This window comes from Brienomyrus brachyistius, chromosome 25 (genome assembly GCF_023856365.1).
Source record: "Brienomyrus brachyistius isolate T26 chromosome 25, BBRACH_0.4, whole genome shotgun sequence".
NCBI classification, from domain to species: Eukaryota; Metazoa; Chordata; class Actinopteri; order Osteoglossiformes; family Mormyridae; genus Brienomyrus; species Brienomyrus brachyistius.
Genome location: NC_064557.1, coordinates 3,426,992 through 3,445,151, shown reverse-complemented (window position 1 = coordinate 3,445,151; position 18,160 = coordinate 3,426,992). Strand labels below are relative to the sequence as shown.

The 18,160-nt window shown below is 41.5% G+C and overlaps 1 protein-coding gene across 16 annotated transcripts in view; it reads right to left on the bottom strand.

Annotated features, from left to right (window-relative positions):
* Positions 1 to 11,466, bottom strand: part of LOC125720529 (adhesion G protein-coupled receptor L3-like) — a 165,128-nt gene extending 153,662 nt beyond the window's left edge. For 15 of the 16 annotated variants that reach the window (XM_048996038.1, XM_048996043.1, XM_048996045.1 and 12 more), the window contains exon 1: positions 10,943 to 11,466. The gene's annotated coding sequence lies outside the window, so the exon portion shown is untranslated. Of the gene's footprint in view, positions 1 to 552; positions 592 to 685; positions 732 to 10,942 lie in introns of those variants that run through there. The other variant, XM_048996040.1, reaches the window with a different exon arrangement.
* Positions 11,467 to 18,160: the final 6,694 nt, after the last annotated feature.

The window sequence follows — 18,160 nt, the reverse complement described above, 5'->3', positions numbered from 1 at the left end:
TTTTGCAATCAAAGCAGACGGCGGACAGAAGAGATTTACAGTCAAATGAAATCGTCTTTGAAGGCATCCCAGTGAGGAGGTACCCAGCTGTGTAACTCTTATAGAATCCACATTGTCTCACAGCTGTTCAGACGATCCTAGATCCTTTGTACTCATATTTTTCTATGCATCACATAAGTACATATATAAAACACATTTCCCTCATACCTGTTTTTAGCCGGAGTAACAATTAATTACAGTGTTTCTTCATTTCCAATGATTGGGAAATCAGCTGACACTTAATACGGAACAGAAGACGAATAACGGCTTAAAGATGTTTATAAGAATAGACAGACGGAAAAAAAAATGTTCTCGCAGAATATTGATCACGTGCTGTGGACCATGTTAAAATTAAGGACGCAGATGCAATTGGAGAGAAGATTTGAATAGGAAGTATTTTCCGGGAAAAAAACTGGACTGAAGAGGCAAGAGGGTGAAGTAGGAGTGAAGGAGCACAGGGATAAATCTGACATGAAAGAGCAGAGCCCTTGGAGAAAGGCAAACATGCTGTACCTTGGCAGCTGAACACCCAGGCCGCATATGAGAGGAGTCCTTTGGAATGAGAAACTCAGGAAATGTCAGACAGAGTGAAACTGAGCCTAAAGAGCAAAACATCAACATGCTTTGGGGGCAGGTCAATACCTACTCTGCATATACTGCAGCCAAGAAAACGGAACGGAAATACTCGTAAGCCCAAACGCGCACGCTGCAGAGATCCACGCATTTACGCATTGACACGCCATTGATACGCCGATGCAAAAGCGACAGCTCGATCGCATCGGCCTGAAGAGGCCCGTCGATATGTGATGCCAGTGATTGCAAGGGGAAAAAAATGTAACCCCCACTCCGCAAGCGGGGCCCGAGTCCGATGGGATAGCCCGGGTGACCGTCAACTCGCGTGCAACTCGAAAACGACAACGCCTAGCTATTCACACCGCTCTAATATCCACCCTGTCCGCTCACTTTAGCATGAAATTGAATTTTCTTTTTTAACTGCTTATTCGTTCATTTGGCAGATAAGAACCAACTCTTTTGATGTGTTTCAGTGACTCTTCATTATAAATAGTATTTTAATAATAATAATTATTAATAATAATAATTTCCATCCTGCTTAAGCACGTTTCCTTTAAATGGTTGCCTAGATACAATAATTACAATAATGGATGTAGGACGAGTATATGATACTCAACTAAGTAATGATGCAGCTTTCAGATAGCACAGATTCTGAATGTACAAAAGGCAACAGCAAAGCAGAACAGAAACAGCTCTTGTTTCAAAGGAAATTGGAGAAAATGTAAATTGGAAAATGGCTGCTATTTCTAACACCATCACTTAAGCATTTGAAATAGATGCAAATATTGTCAAATATTTGGCGGTTAGGAGACTATGTCTTTGATTGGGAGATTGGGGGGTCAAATCCCGTGGTCGGTTCCCCCACTGGGCCCACGCCCCCTGCTGGCAGAGTCTAACCCTGCTATCTCAATTGTACGTGGCTTTGCATAAAAGCATCTGCGAAATAAATTAAACGTAATATTAATGCAGTACTGCTCCTACATGCTGTGTATGTACCAAAAATAGAGAACCGCAGAACGGTACTGCTAAAATAACAGATAGCAAGGACTCAGTGATTGTTTTATATCTCACAGTGAGTGCACTATATCATTCTCTTAAATGGCATCATTTATTATAATAATAATAATTTCAAAATAACTATTGAGTGCTTAAACACTCACTTCTTCACCTGGGGTATGTTTGTTATTCGTGTAATTAGGCCAACCAATTAACTCTGCTCTTGATTTTATCAGTTCAATTACAATTCTTTGAATTAATGTCTGAAAACTCCTATCAGTAACACTGTGGAGAGTATTTCAGAGTAATTGTTAGCTCTGCCAAGTGGCCTACTGGTGATGTGGTTCAAATATACAGTGTGATGTTCAAACGTTCTCTCAGTATTTGCTGAGAATTGCTTATTGACTTACCTATCCCGTGTACACCTTGTTTTGTTTATCACTCCTTGTCATGTGAACGTCAGTTTTCCGCCATATTGAATTTGTACACTGTTCTCCATTCAGAGCAAGTAAGTGAATGAATGGCCAATAAATAAAAAAAAAATCACCTAATCGGACAAATATAAAAGCGTCTCCCTCGGGACATTTCCAAAAATTCCCGCGTGGCTGTTTTTGCATTTATTAAAACGTGAAAATGAAGTCGCACGACCCCCCCATCCGCTTGACTCCTTTCCATCCTTTCTTCCGGATCGCACGCATTTCTGTATTTGTGAAGTTAATTATTTCTCTTCCCATGCGATTCCCGTTCTGGACGTCAGAATGAAAGGTGAGCACGATGTGAAGGACGGCTGCCGCATATGGGTGAGAGAGAAAGCGCTTTCTCCAGCTTTAGCTAACAGATATTCCCTCAAATTACCCGATGTTACAAATAAAATAAACGAAAACAACCGCAAGAAAAAAGCTTCCATTTTGGACATAAAATAGGAATCGATTGTTGATTTAAACCGACAGTGTATTATTACTAAGAAAAACCACATTTGTTAACAACAAACTGCTTCCTCTTATTATAGTTAGAATATTTATGTTTATAATTTTATATGTGTGTAATAACAAATTTCCTTCCATCCAAACTTCCATCCATCCATCCATTTACCCACCACAGGATTGTAAGGTATGGGGGCCTGGAGCCTGTCCCAGCATGCAAAGAGCACAAGGCTGCACTACACTCTAAATCGGATATCAGTCCCAAGGTTTAATTCCGTTAATGTTTTTTTGTTTCCTCAAAAAAAACATGCACACAATCACAATTGTTTTCACTTCCTGTTACACTCCAATGCATAATTCACTTCAACTATGTATAAAAAAATCATAATGACCTCATCAGACATCCTCCATAATGCTTCAGTTCATCTCTGTGCTTGCCTGGTGCATTGTATATTAATCTTATAATGAACAATGAATGAGTTGTTTGCGAATCAAAGAAATGGTATAGCCGTTTCCTGAAGACAGAAATTAACCAGTTCAGACAATACTGAGAGAAAAACAGACTGTCAACCGTTTCCTAGCAAGATCTTAATAGCGGAGATCTTTTGATGAATTGTATATATGTTCCGAATGGTCAAACAATTTCCATTCATTTTTAAAATAGCATTAGGCTATTATATTACAAAACACATATCTGAATCTAGCCAGCGTCCGTGAAACTGCCCTTAGCTACATGCTAGGCAAGCTTTGTAGACGGTAATTACTGCGGTTTCTCTACAGACACACGCATCAAACCTCCCTAAAAACCTGTATCTCTGCCTTTCTACACGATTTCTTTCCTTGTTCTATCACTGTTTCCTCTTACTACTCCTCCAAGTGTCTGCACACATTTATGTGAATGTCTGTGCCACTTGTGTTGGGCTAGCCTGCTCTCTGAGGGGGGGGGGGGGGTGCAATGCCTCACATATGACCACTCACAGGGGAGATGGATGCATCCCAGAGCGGTTTGGGCTAATTACCTCACTCACAGGTCTTGCAGTGGGGCTCAGCCTGGCATCTGAACCAGCACGCTTGTGGTTTTATGCCTGAATCCCTAACAGTCACCTGGCATGCAGGCCAGATGCACAAGAGAGAAGATTTAAAGAGAAGAGGCTCGAGTTATGAGGTACCATGAGGTCACTGCTGAACGGGATGAGAACTAAATAAAATGAGCAGAACAGTTGATAACGTGCATATACACATAACACAGTGTAAAGTACTACTCATTTAACAATGAAGTGCATGAATAACGTAAAAGTGCGGATACTTTTATTCAAAAAAGTGACATGCAATTAAGAAAGCAAGGTCAGACAATCCATGGAATAAGTAGGATTTGAACCAGCAACCTTCTGATCACAACCACAGCCAGCTAACCCACTTAACCCTACACTCGAAGTCACTAAGTCCTTTAATCAGACGTGCATCGCATGACACAGAAAGCTGAAAGGGGAAGCCTTTGCCATCTCCGGATGCCTCTCGCTCAGTCACGACGCGTAAACAACGATAAAACTCGGCCCGGCGTGGCCGTATCTCATTACAATGCGGTGAGAGTGACCGTTATGACAGTCCGCAGTTCAGGGGATAGCTGTGACAATGACTAATGCGCAAGTGGTTTTCCCTCGTCGGCTCAGGTTTAAAACTCTTCACCGTCACGGAGAAGTGTGCGCCGGGCAGGTTACTAACACGCCGCTGTTACCGTGAGCCAAAAACACACCAACGCCAGCGGACAGACGAGTGCTTCAAGTCAGTGATAATGGCCAGGGGACGATTTGACAGCCCAAACGGAAAAACCCGGAACGTCGTCATACTACTGGGGGTTAGCCGGACTACCCTTTCAACGAACTGCTGCACACTTCCATGACCTGCGAGGAATTTTTAGAAATGCGTCTCATGTATAACATGTATGGTAGCAAGACATGAAAAATACCCAATGGCAACAAACCACTGTCATTAAGAAAACGACTAATCAAACAAAACCCAAACTTAGCCCTAGTTAACCATGATCTAACCAGACAATGCAATACCTTAGTGAGCCACTATTAATATGGTGCTGTGTAAAACTCTTTGGCAGTCAGAAAATATTAAAGATATCTATCTGGATAAGAAGTGTGCATTTGCACAGGGGGGGAATTTTTAATTAATCATATTCAAATTAATCGTAGCAATAAAAACTAACAAGAATTTCACGTCTTCTCCAAAAAGTTACTGAGATCTTTTCTGGTGGCTAGATGAATAGATGAACACCGCTTCAGTTCCCAAACCTCTCCTCAGGAGCACCTCAGCCCTTCCATGTTCATGTACTAATTAATGAAATTAGTTTTAAAAAGTCAATGACTGGACATACGAGGTGTGTTAGCAGCTGAGTCAAAAACTAAACACTGGTGTTTTTCATGGTCGCTGCAGATATACGGGGCGGATTTTAGGAGGGATGTCAAAATCCCTAAGCTGACTGCCGAAGACTTTTACACAGAACTATAAAACCACGACATAACTAGCATGCAACCATGCCCAGTGCAATAACAGAAAATAGTCACTAAACCTGTTTTGAATTGTTTGATACTGGCTCCCATATTGTATGTCTTTGATTGAATTCTTGGCTGCAGGTTAAATTGCAGATTTGCACTAGAAACGACCAGCACTGTAGACTTCGGTTTGCCCGCCAGCGGTATGGTGAAACGGGCCTCTGCCAGCAGCCAGTACATGGGCACGACACCTTGCCCGGGGCTAAGGACACCACTGTGTGGTCGAGGTGCGGCCGCCCCTTTAAGGCCTGCGCGCGATCAACACTCAGCCGGCATCACAACAGAGCGAAATGCTCCCGCTGTCCGGGAACATCAGTGTCACGGGCAGCCGTCAGCACAGATGGAGCCACAGGGGCCACAGCTGGGCCCCCGTTTAAGAAGCGCCACCCTCGGATCAAAAGGCTGCTGGTCCAAATCTCGGGGCTGCTTTTGAACTCTTTAGCACGTTTAACCTTGACGTAATTACCATCTGCGCAAACGCGGCACACATTCCCCACCGTAATCTACGCAAGATGCTTGCAATAAAAGCGTCGACTGATGAAACAGCCGATAAAAGCTACATAGCGGCATCAACTGGGCTTGGAAGGGGCCACTCTTCTCTCCCCAACATGCTGCAGCCCCCACCGTTTCACAACCGTTATATGCTCAGCCCGTAGCAGAGAAATACAGCAGAAACAATCATGTGATGTTCAGACGTCCTGTCTGGTCTTGTAGCCCGACGTCTACCCAGAATTCTTAGCGGCAGTATGTACACTCTTCTGTTAAGCTCTCTCCCAATCGCATCACTCTCGTTATGCAGGGCAGGAGCACACAGCAAAATATACCTGATCCGTGAGGGCCCTAATCCACAGCCATGGCAGGCCTTCAACTAGCAGGTGTAGGACAGGTTTGGGGGGAGGGGGTCGTTCATGTGACAGCTAGGTGTGATACTGTCACTGATCCTCGCAATATCTCCATGGACCAGCACCAATGGTATTCCTTTGCTGTGCATCTGCCAATCACTATCAAACTAATACAGAACCTCATCATAGAGAAATACAACAGACTGGTCCGAAGCCCATGCATACCAATAACTGAATTACTTTACATAGCCTATTTGCTAAATATATTTATTAATCTAGATTCCCATAATGTTAACACGGTGCAAATTTATAAGCATCGCAAATGCAGAAATTTCACACACCTAGGATCGCAAGAGCAATGTGATTATGCGCATATTTTACATGCACTTTAAGGAGGCTTCGGTCAAAATGCAATTAATGAAATCATAAAATGAATACTGGTCACGTTGTTTACGGTCTGTACTCTCCGGGCAGCTAGGCTCACCCAAGCAAAACTCTAAAAAATACAGGAACAGATGCAACAGGGAATTATTACTGAAGTATTTCCTTAAATATTATAAGACAATGAATGAGGACTAAATTCTCCTAACTACTGAGGAGAGGTTATAAATTCCTGTATACTTACAGCAGGGAGAAATGATGCATTACATGTGGTACTCAACAAGGTAATGAACCTTAAGAGATTTATTTATTTATGAGGATACTTACATGCAGGGGTGTCGCTACAGACTTTTGGGACATGTGAAAGCACATGTTAGTGAGTCATCAAGGCGGACCAATCCAATTATTTTCGTAGGGTCCTTGACTGACAGGGGCCCATGGAATTGCCCTAATTTTCCCAACTTTCCTTTACAGCACCCCTGCTTACAACGATTGATGGAACACTTACGAGATATGATGTAGCTAAAAAAAAATACATTATAATATTGCAATACAGATTTTAACTAATTGTACGTTTCGTGAAGCCAAAATCACCCTATAGACTGCGATATAAATTTTTCTCAAATAATACATTTAAAAATATTGTGGTGTAGCGTTTCAGCTACACAATGAAAACATCCCAATTACGTATCATAAACTCTTCACATATATCAAACAGGGCCCACGAAGGCTCCCTTTCCCTGTCGGACAGAGTCAAAGCTACAGGGCAGCGGCCGCCGACGGCTTTAAACCCAAACCCAAATCCCCATGCCAATTTAACATTTAATCAATTATTCATTCCTAGAGACTGATGTATTGTGAACAAAGCATTTTCATTTCTTTTTATATGTGATTTGTGTTATTTGTTTTAATAGTTTCTGAGCCACAACGAACTCTATCCCTTTCTGGTTAGAAAAGGACATGCGTGTTATGTTTTACATGTACATTATCAAAGATTCATGTAACCTACATTATAGTGGCCAAAATTGTGGAAACTTAGCATTTTTGGTATTACGCTTCCAAAAAGCATTGCACGAATATTAGTAATGTTTATAAACAATCAACGTATGCTACAAATATATTACATTGGACGATTAATTACGAAACTGGAGCAATAGTTAAATAAAATTCTGCAATCTCTAAAAATTGATATTCCACAATATTGGCCAATAGCGTACTTATTTATTGAAGGCATATTTGTTTGTACAGGCAGGTGAAGAAGTTTAACTTAAAAGAATCGGTCGGGCAATGTAGCTTGATATATTCCTTTTGCACCAAGGTCTTCACACATTAAGTTCCAGATGGTTTCACTCACTGAAAATATGTTTAAGGCTGAAGATGCAATCAGGCATTACCGAAAGCGTATTCGAGGAAGATTTAGGGAAGTTCGCCGGGGAATGAAACGGCGGCCCACGGATCACAGGGATGCCGCTCGTGCCGCGGCTCCCATGCTGGAGGCTGCGCGCATGCGCCAGGGAGCCGCCTTGAGGGCAGGGAGCAGCGAACGGTACAGGCCGCTGACGCGCGCGAGGACCCTATAGAAAGCGCAACCGGCATCAACGGGAAGCTGCTCTTTCTGCAAAGAGCCCCTCCATGGCGGGGACATTGTTCTCGAGGGGTGATGTCATGCACGCAGGCAGTCCAGAGGACCTTTAATCCCCCCACATGTTAATGGATTAATACACAGAGAAACATCTTGAAGAGCGATCCCAGGCGAGGTATCTCACTACAGGTCGCGCTGGAGGTCAAACATTGCCTGATTAAGATGAGTCGAGCTAATCAGACCTCTGCTCGCAAAAGTACAATCAATGACAATTACTTTAAACCTGGAGCATAACCCGCCTGGCAGGATATTCCTAATTGTTGAATCGCCGACCGGTTGAATAAGGCACGACGCGTTAACAGATATGGCGTTTTAAGAAACGTATTGCGCGTGCACATGCTGAATTTATACACTATTTATTATCTGAATTCTTCATGAGTTTCCAAAATGTGGGATTTATGTGGGAGAAGCTTGAAAGAAATTCATGTAATTAATGTTAGATATTAAATTACAAAGTATAAAATTATGAATCAAGTTTGGCAATCAACATTTTAATTCATTTAAATTCCAATTCGTCTGCTTTACCCTAGATCTAGAAAGCAAGCAGCTTGGCTGCATTTTTCAAAGTATAAGGAAAAAAATTAAGTAAAATAAATAAATGAGCTTTGAGCTGGGATTTTTTTACAGTGCTTCTTACACATGAACTCATTCCCACTACATCTTTGTTTATCAGCTTTAGTGTTTACAATACCAGCAGAACAATCTTCTCAAGCCTACCAAAACGAATTTCTATATTTGAGAGATTTCAGAAACGGAGTTGCAAGGGTAGCCTATTCCAAAGAAAAGTTGTGGGTAAATATGTTAGTCTCGCAATGTAACAGTGCAAAAATCTATTTGTCGAGTACAGCCAAAAGATACTGGAAAACGGGTGAGAGTAGCTACTCCATACAACGTATTTCTATATCTGTATTTTTTTTCTCTAGCATTTATATATATGTTACAGGCTGTGTTCTTGGCCTGTGGCAAACTGAAGTACTGCTGAACGACATTTCTCAGCTCTCCGTTTAGTGATAATAAATATTTATTTTATGAACGTCACGCTAAAAGTGGAACAGGGCGTGTTTAAAATGCATGATGGGCAAAATATGTGAATTGCACTCAGATTGTAATAAAAATTGTCATTATATATTGACTGCTTTTAATAAACGCTAAAACATTGCGATTGACTACCATATTAAACACTGCTATTCTATAGCACCGATCAATTAATATAGTTATAAGAATCAGCCTGACTCTATGCTTTTATTTTACCGACATGGTTCAGTGGCACCCTCCATGCTTTGTATTCAAGACGCAGACTCACTCTAGGTAATTTTAAATAGGTTGTAAAAGCAAGAGAGAGAAAATAATGCCCCAGTCTGAGCAGCAAACGACACATTGCGGGGTGAGGGTGCTCTCGGAGCGGCAGTGCAATCAACAGCGGCCTGGAAGTGAAGTCTAAGTGTACTTTGAGGTGAAGCCTCGCTAAGAATAGCGGATGAGTTATTGGCAGCTGAGAAGGGTGTGCAGCTCCCCTTTAAGGGCAAGATGCGCGTTATTACTGCAGGTGCAATAACTGATATAAGGGGACGATTGTTCGGAGCAGCGTTGGCATCTGTGGTCAGTTGCTAAGCAAAGTTATTGTGCATTCATTATTGTTATTATTATTATCAAAATTTTATTTTTACAAAATAACTATGTCAAAGCTATTTTCACTAAACTTAAATGTAAATGGGTAAATGAAATTGTATTCTTGTGTGGAAGTTAGATGGAAAAAAACGGCATAATATTCAAAGCCAAAAGGGATGAGATGGTAAGACATCATCGCTTGGAAATATTTGAACGGAGAAGGCGATTTATGCCGGTTGTCTGTAGAGGCGAGAGTCTTTCGGCGACTGCGTCAGTTCGCATGTGGGAAGGTGCCTGGACGCTGCAAAACAGGGTGTATCTCCGCAAGTTCATTCATCTTCATCATCAACTTCCACATCCGTGGCGCAGCAGTCGCCAAAATCTTACCGAAATTACAAAGGTATAAAAATACACATTGATAAATGTGTTCTATTGCCTGAAAATGCATGGAAACCCTACCTCACGCTGAATATATTTAGCGCACAGTAATTGTGTCACACGTAATTCTGCTCTATAATTAGACGTAATTCGCAATACAAGTTCACCACAGCACTTTTAATGAATGATGGTATAAGAGGACAGGCGAAATGACCGGAATGCTGTGATTCATGTTTTCGGACTAGCTAAAGAAAATCCTCAAAAAAACATATAACTACGATCTACCTACTACGAATCAGCTTAGACTAATAATAATACAAATAATAATGATAATTCTGTTATTATTTATTATTGTAGTCGTTTTTCTCATTATTAGAATGACAGATATAAAGATAGACACAGAGATACGATTCAAGGTCATTTTGACAATTCTTTTAAGTGTGTGCCGATACTATGTCAAGCGCTGTTTTATTCCAGCAATTTGCTGTCATTAGGCTACAGTGAGTCTCGCCGCAATTAGACTTAAATAGGCTGCGCGTTAACATTCGGGCATCCGCTATTTTTAAAAGCCAGTACAGTATAAAATAAAAACTGCAGCTCAAGTATCTCGAAATCAACTGGGCTGTACAAAGGCGCGTCTGGGCGTCTTTTTAAACCGGCGATAAATGCGAATGTCCATCGTTTCGTGTTTCCTTATTCTGGCGTAAACCGTCATTCCGACAGAAAAAGCCAACATTGTAATCCTTCTATCTTTCTAAGCGACGCACATCGATCGCAGGTACCAACAACAGACAGCATCGGTAAATCCAGATCATTACATGAACATTGCACGATTTAACCTACTGGAGCAGTTTGATTTCTTGAACACAATAACACGGCTGACACACAGCAACCGGCTGGGATTTAAGATCCTCGTTTTCTCACAGTATGCAGGTATACAGGGCTGGGAAATACGCATAAACGGACCTCTGATGCATCGGATTTAGAAAGCATCCTTACCACATGTCTAGCTTTTGACGAGTTTGCGGCAGCGATCCGCTTCAGGTCTTTCCATTGAAAACATCAAAGATGCAATTGGTCACAGAACTGTCTTTTCCTAACAAGAAAAAAATATATAGTGTCCTTGGGTTACTAAACACCCTACATGCAGATACTCTTGCAAAATATTGACTTGGATTCCATGTAATTGCTGGGATCACAGCCACTTGTATTCTCCATAAAGATTCTCAGAGAATCGACAGTGAAAGTCTAATATCCGCTCATTTGAGAGAAAATATCGGGGAAAAGAAGCTCCTTATTTTGTATCCAGATCACTCTCCACCCTTAAAAGCAACCGCGTCTCCTCTCCACTATATTGCCCGTGTTTGAGGAGAGAAATGGAAACAAACGGTGCGCCCAGAGAGATATCCAGACCCCTTCTCTTCGTTGAAAAGTCCCGCAGTAAAGGACTCCAGGTACGGCTTGCTTACTGAACAGAGCCCTGAAAGAAAATGACAAACTAATTTCGAGATGCAGACTGGAGATGGGAATGGCAGAGAATGGCGAGAGGAAAATTTCCGTGCAGGATCCCATGTCAGCACGCGGACTCGGGCTCCATCTAGCCGTAATCGGGGGATAAATTGACTCGCGCCACACAATAAATACTTTTCCCTCTACATTATATTAACTAAATACTTTTTATATGTGGCTTGTTGCCAGAAAAGCAATTCAGCCACCAAGCAAACGCAACGTCGGCCAAATTATAGTATATACATAATTAAACTATTACATATCATTAACATAACACACGAAATGTAAGAATCAGTTTGGGGAAAAAATGGTTTCATCTGCAGCCCAGCCACGTTAATAAATACTAAGGACATCTACAAGTGGCAGAATTTTATTTTTAATTATGAATATAAGCAACGTATCCTACGTTTACATATATAATACCTTAAAATTCACACATTAATATAATACAGGCCTATATTTTTTTCTGTTCTGTACGATGTACGGTGCACCCAGACTTCAAAAAGCTTACAACAAATTTCATGTTTAATTACATATTTCGGACGCGAAATTTCGAATTTACAATTCAGTTAAATACAAAACGATAGCGATTAAAATAAGACTTGTAAGTTTTATGGGGAAAAAAGGAAACATATTAGCAAGGAGGCAAAACAATATATACAGCTCAAATAACATAAAGAGCTAGACTCGAATATTTAGTTGAGTGACTGTCTTTAAATTCACATAAGTCACACTCTCGTGGTTTCATGGGGGAAATGAACAGATACATTCTGTCCCAGGTTTCTGCTGAAATCCATTGACTAGACGTGAATATCATTGTTTACTGCCAGCAAGTCTTTGAGGCCAGAAAAAAAACAAAAAACGAGCCCATTATCATGAATAAATAAAAGCTGAGCCGCGAACCTATATTCGGCAGCGTGCGATCTGCCCGGTGCTTCACAAAGGATTTCTGAGTTCATGTTCGCTTTGATGCGACTGGAAGACCGAGATTTAAACCTCTAAGCGGCACTGACACAATTCACAAATCAACTTTTTTTTTTACAGATCGACAAACGCTCAAAAATCATTTGCTTTTCAAAAAAGTTTCTAATGATCCCTGTCATCCCTGAGCTTGGCAGCGCTCCCTTAACTTGGATCTCAAACCAGGACTAACAACACATTTCCAAAAAATTAGATTCCCTTTGGTGTCATCAAGAAGGCTGCAGAACCGTATTTATCTCAGCCCCTGGCACTTGCGCAACTGAAAACAACTGTTAAAACAGACAATAAGTCTGCAGCCACTGTCCACCCTAAATGGGCTTCCCGTTCCCCTGACTACGCGGTAATGCACTAAATTGCATTGGGAGCAATCAGCTGTCAGGCAATGCGATGTTTTTAAAGCGATGCATCGTTTTTTAAGTGATATCCAGAGTCTCACAGGCTTTCAGGTCTGTAAAATTCATAAATTCTTAAGCCTCGGAAATGTGTGCGAATCATTTTGCCAGGTATAACTACATTCCCTGTCGTTCAGACTTATTCTGAACATGCTGTTGTCGCATCAACACCCATTGTCACGGATTCCCTTTATAGGTGACTGAGTTGTATGCCATTAGTTGTTGAAAGGTTGATTAAATTTGCGCTACAATTTACAATAAAAATGTACAATAAAAACGGACAAGAATGTGATGAAATACGTCAGCAATTTAATCTATTTAAAGTCAGCAAAGTTAATCGATAACATATTTTAAGATAAAAACTGACCGTTTGTTGCCTTATGTACTTTGTAAAGTTTTATAATATTGTCTTCCCTACTCATTTTGCCCCATCCTCTTTCGATCAGCACCGTGAATAGGGATTCACCCACTCATACCCATCCGCGCTTGGAAGCGCTTTTGTCTGTGTGCCCGAGGTTTCGGTTCCATTCCGGTGGAAATGGGTCTGTTTATTTATTTAGCTATTTGGACTCAACCCACAGCTTGAAACAACTAGGAAAGGAGTTCAGAAAGAAAAACACAGGCCTAAATCAGGGTGCTTAGAATAAATAGGCCAATAGGTAATTCCTGTAGCAGAGCGGCAATGACCATAAATGATATGCTGCATTTTGCCTAGCTGATTGGGGTAGCTTTTTTGCCATAGTTTTTAATGTTTCTCCATTGTGACACGTTGGTTGTGCGACATTGTTAAGCATGCATGCGAACAGGGATGCACATAGCTGACGCGCAAATACGCACTCGCCGTCTATAAAGCGATGCGCGCGGTAATTTCTTGTAGTAACAATGCAAATGCGTACTTATTTTAATAATTTTGCGCTGTTACAGCAAGAAATTACAGTGCAATGTAACCTTTTATACGACTAATGCGTACTTCTTTCGCGGTATAAGGGTTAAAATACACTGTAATTTCTTTCATAACAGAACAAATGCATGTAAAATAAGTACGACAAATAATTGGGCGCATATCACGGCCATTCCGTACTTGCGCACTGTTTACGTGCATTCTCGCATAAGAACCAGCAGCCTCTTACATGCCGAGGAATGAGTAACTATTTAAACGTAAGCATGTAACTATGTGAACGTTGTGGACTGACTCACATCTTGGCATAACTACAGCCCCCTCTTCATTGACCATATTGTCTTTATTTTACGACGGCGGCTGTTGACTGAGCTGGAACGAGCGAACCACCCAAACCGTCAGATGTTTCCACCGGCATTCCAGTGACACCGGCGCCCTGCCTCAAGCCCATGGTGCACAGTCGTGGGCCCTCCATCTTCTGCTCAAGTTTCCGTCTTCAAGAGAAGCCCACCCACAAGCCGCGGGACCCCTGACACTTATTGCTTCTCCCATGCATCCTCCAATCAAAAATATACCAAAACAGCAAAGCTGCCCCTAGGAGGCCAGAGCAGACTCCCTGGCCACAAGAATTACAGCCAACTTAGTTGTGTTCAGACAGAGTTCATGCTGAAGTTACACGGACTCTTAGAAAGCTATACAGTCGCAAGTACACAGACAAATACACATGGAACCCGTTTATTTCAAGTTAAAATGGCAGTGCAGCCTTAAATGTCAAACTTGTTTTATGTAGATCAAGCCTTTTTTGTAGCTTGTTGGTGAGATCATAATGTAGTGTATGTACATGCACTATAGTAAGAACTATAGTAACAATGCAGTAAGACCTCTAAGACCCTTTTCAGACATTTGTAACTTGTTCTTTAGCAGTGGTCAAAATTCCTATAAAAACGCACAAAGAGCTTGTAAATCAGAAAATACTACGATGCCTTTTAATTGGTAAAAACTATTGCGTAACCTCTGGGCAAGCTGAGATCACAATAAAGTAAGTGCAGTGCATCCTGCAAGATAACATGTTTGGAAGAGTCGAAATAATGGTGATGAACGTTGTTTCAGTATGCGGAAATGTTCAGTGACTTTCCTCAGTGTTTTGAACAGGGGTGTGAAGTGCTTTCCAGAAAGGGGGTGAAGTTCCTAGGATGACGCGTCATCATATTAGCGGACATTTCTTGTGGCTATTTTGAAGGACCTACTTAGAGTTCTCCAAACAGGAGGCTGCAGATGATTTTTTTCCTGGAATAAAAAAATAGGAAGAGAGTTACTTTGTAGCTGTTTCCAGGACTCTCAGTTGCATTTCTTCCAAAGATTTATGAACTGGCCATTCTTACAGTCCTTTTCCATTTCCCTTCCGTTACACTTACAGAAGGATGCTTTTTCTTATTGTATTATTTCAAGACTATACACCATCCGTCTGTGTTGCCGAGGGGTGTAACTTTGTCTGCCACTGTTTTTGAGTGAAATGACCGTTATAGCCTCCTAAAAGTTCCCGGTGTGAAGGTCTCGTGAAACCATGACGACGAAACAAAGCTAAACGTTACTCCCCCAAAGCCCATTTTGCCCTAGATGATTGTAACCAACACTACAGTGAGTCTTAACCATTAAAAAACTGCATTACATCCTTAACATTCTTCTTATTTGTGGCTTGTCGCATCAGCCGTCACCAGAGCATTTGTCATCATGTTTACTTATCACCAGTTTCCGCTTGCTATTATTTCTTAACGTGGAATATCTTCTGCCATCTTCATAAATCAGCCTCCTGCACAGGTCACATGATGAGGCGATGCTGGTCGCTTACCAGCACTGTGCCGTATGTCCCAGAGCTTATTTGTTAAGATTTCCCTCTCGGCTAGACCGATATCGTCCTAACGGATGACATTTTCGTGTGTTTGTGTGTGAGCGTGAGGGTGTTTCCCCACAAAAGTCATTTGCGCCATATGGGTAAATGGATTCTAGCATGATAAACGCTTCCAGAAGACTATAGCATGAAACAGCTGCGTAATCACTGGCTGTGTGCAGTGCATTGTCAGGCAACATGCCACACCGATGTTTCTGCTATTTAGCCATTTATTTTCGGCCCTTAATCTGTCAGCACATTCATATCCAGAAACAATTGGAACACAGGCCATTATTCTGCACAGCCAAAAATGCTTTATTGAGGTTACAGTATCATTTACAGGAAACTTAAGGGTTTGTTGACGATATAGACAGAATGTATAATAGAAATTCTAACCAGCCAGCAGTGGATGTATTAAAACCAGAATTTTTGCTGTCTGCGGCCCATTTTAAATTTTATTATTATGATTATTACTATTTATTTATTTTTGTTCTTGTTTAATCGGCCGGTTCGTACTGAAACATGATCATACTTGCTGGTTGCATAATAAAAAAAGCACATAAAACAATGAAATGCACCGTCCCAAAAGCCGCCTTAAGATTTCAGTTATGAGAGCGAAAATCGCTCTTCTGTAAATGATTGCCTTCCAGTCTTATTCGGCTGATAGCAAAGACCCCCAAATTCTTCAGTGCAAAGGACCAGCTCTGCCCCATAACTTTTAATTCCACCCACCCCCCCCCCCCTCGATCAGGCCATCCATCAAAGCTCAGGTTGGGAATTTTAGCCTGAGATACTACCTTCATTAGAGGCAATTCTGGAGTCTGACACATAGAGGAGCTCAGCACCCTAAAGAAATATGCCCCCCCCCTCCAATGCTTAAATTTTCTGTGAGGAAGGGGGGGGGGGACACAACAAATTTTGCCGAGCGATAGGTATGAAATGTATAGGAAAATCCAGTACAGCAGGACAGATCGCTAAATGGTTTCAGAAATACAATTTTTCGGGGGGGGCAAGACAAAACCTAGGGGGTCTAGAACAATCTATGGTCTTAATGTTGCCTCACAGTCTCTCTTCCCCAGGTACAAAGCTTCCCACCAGTTAGAGATGCACCAAAATAGGGTAATTAGCCATTCAGGGTGGAGGTGCCGTCCTTCACTTAGATGGCCCTCCTACCCTTCCTGGATTTGCCACAAATTTCACTACTGCATCCTTTCCTCTGTGGTGCAAAATGGACTAATCTGTGGTAGCTTTACAAGAAGGTGAGCAAGCAGCTCCTCTCGATTCCCAAGAAGCCCACGATGCCGATACAGGAAGGCGGCAGGCAAAAGAACGACAGGCTTGTCTGCGTTTTTTTGTTACCTACGTCTCATCTTCTGCTCACAAAGAGAAGAAACGTTTCTCGACCTATTTCTGTTTCAATAAGCAAAATAAAGACTCAGGAATGCCAGTACTTGTGTCACTAGACCTGCGATAGTTACGCACATCTTCACCCATCCAATACAACAGAAGCCAGCAAGCTTTTCACAATAATTGCCTCCTATACCTCCACTCACCCAGGTACATACCATCGTCCAGGTATGCTTTCAGGTTAACCCACTGTCCCTACTCACTGCACTTCAATTAATTTGTCTTTCTATGGTAGCTTCAAGCTTGTGGGAGTTTCACTTATGCAAAAATGTTGAGGGCAGAAGGAAAAAAAAAAATTAGTTCAGAGAGACAACCAATCAGATTGTACAGGAGGTGGGTCCAAGCATCTAGAGGTGCCGGGTACAAGAAATCTGATTGGTTGGTCCCGCCTCCTCTAATTGCTTGGACCCACCTCCTCAACAATCTCATTGGTTATCTCTCTGAACCAATCTTTTTTGTTCCTTTTGTCCTCATAATATTTCTGTGTAAATAAAACTCCCACGAGCTATATTCAAAGCATACGTTCTTAGTCGCTCCCTGTTTTAATAAATGCTTTTAACAAATGATTTTGTACTACACGTTCTCCGTTCAATCAAAACGAGGAAGAAATAGGAGATCGATAAAAATTATTCCCGTAAAGGGTCTCCGCCTGAGATTCCTTCTTCCCATTAAATGCCTTTATTTCCCCTCATGCCAAGGGGTTTTTATAGTCAGGCTGCCACGGTGCCATCAAGTGGAGAAAAGAAGAACTGGCGTCAGAGGGCAAATGGAACCAATTATAAAATAAAAATGCCAGCTTGCGTTTCTGAGTCGCTCAATCAATTTCCATACTCATACAGAGCATGCATGCTATTTATTAATGCGGAGAAAAAGATAATCTGCAATATATTTCTTCATTAAATGACATTCTTGGCATGTTATTGGAACTCGGACACAAAATCAAATCAATTTTCTTATTAAAGCAATTAGGGTAAAACGGTGACCTCAATTATTAATTATAATAAGCTCTATATTATTAAACGATATCGGTGGCAGGTAAATTGTAACACTCATGTTCTATGGAAACACGCGTGTTGTTAATTTGAAACGCAAAAATGAATATTCCGTAAACAGAAGACGCACCGGCCATAGCCTGCGGGTGA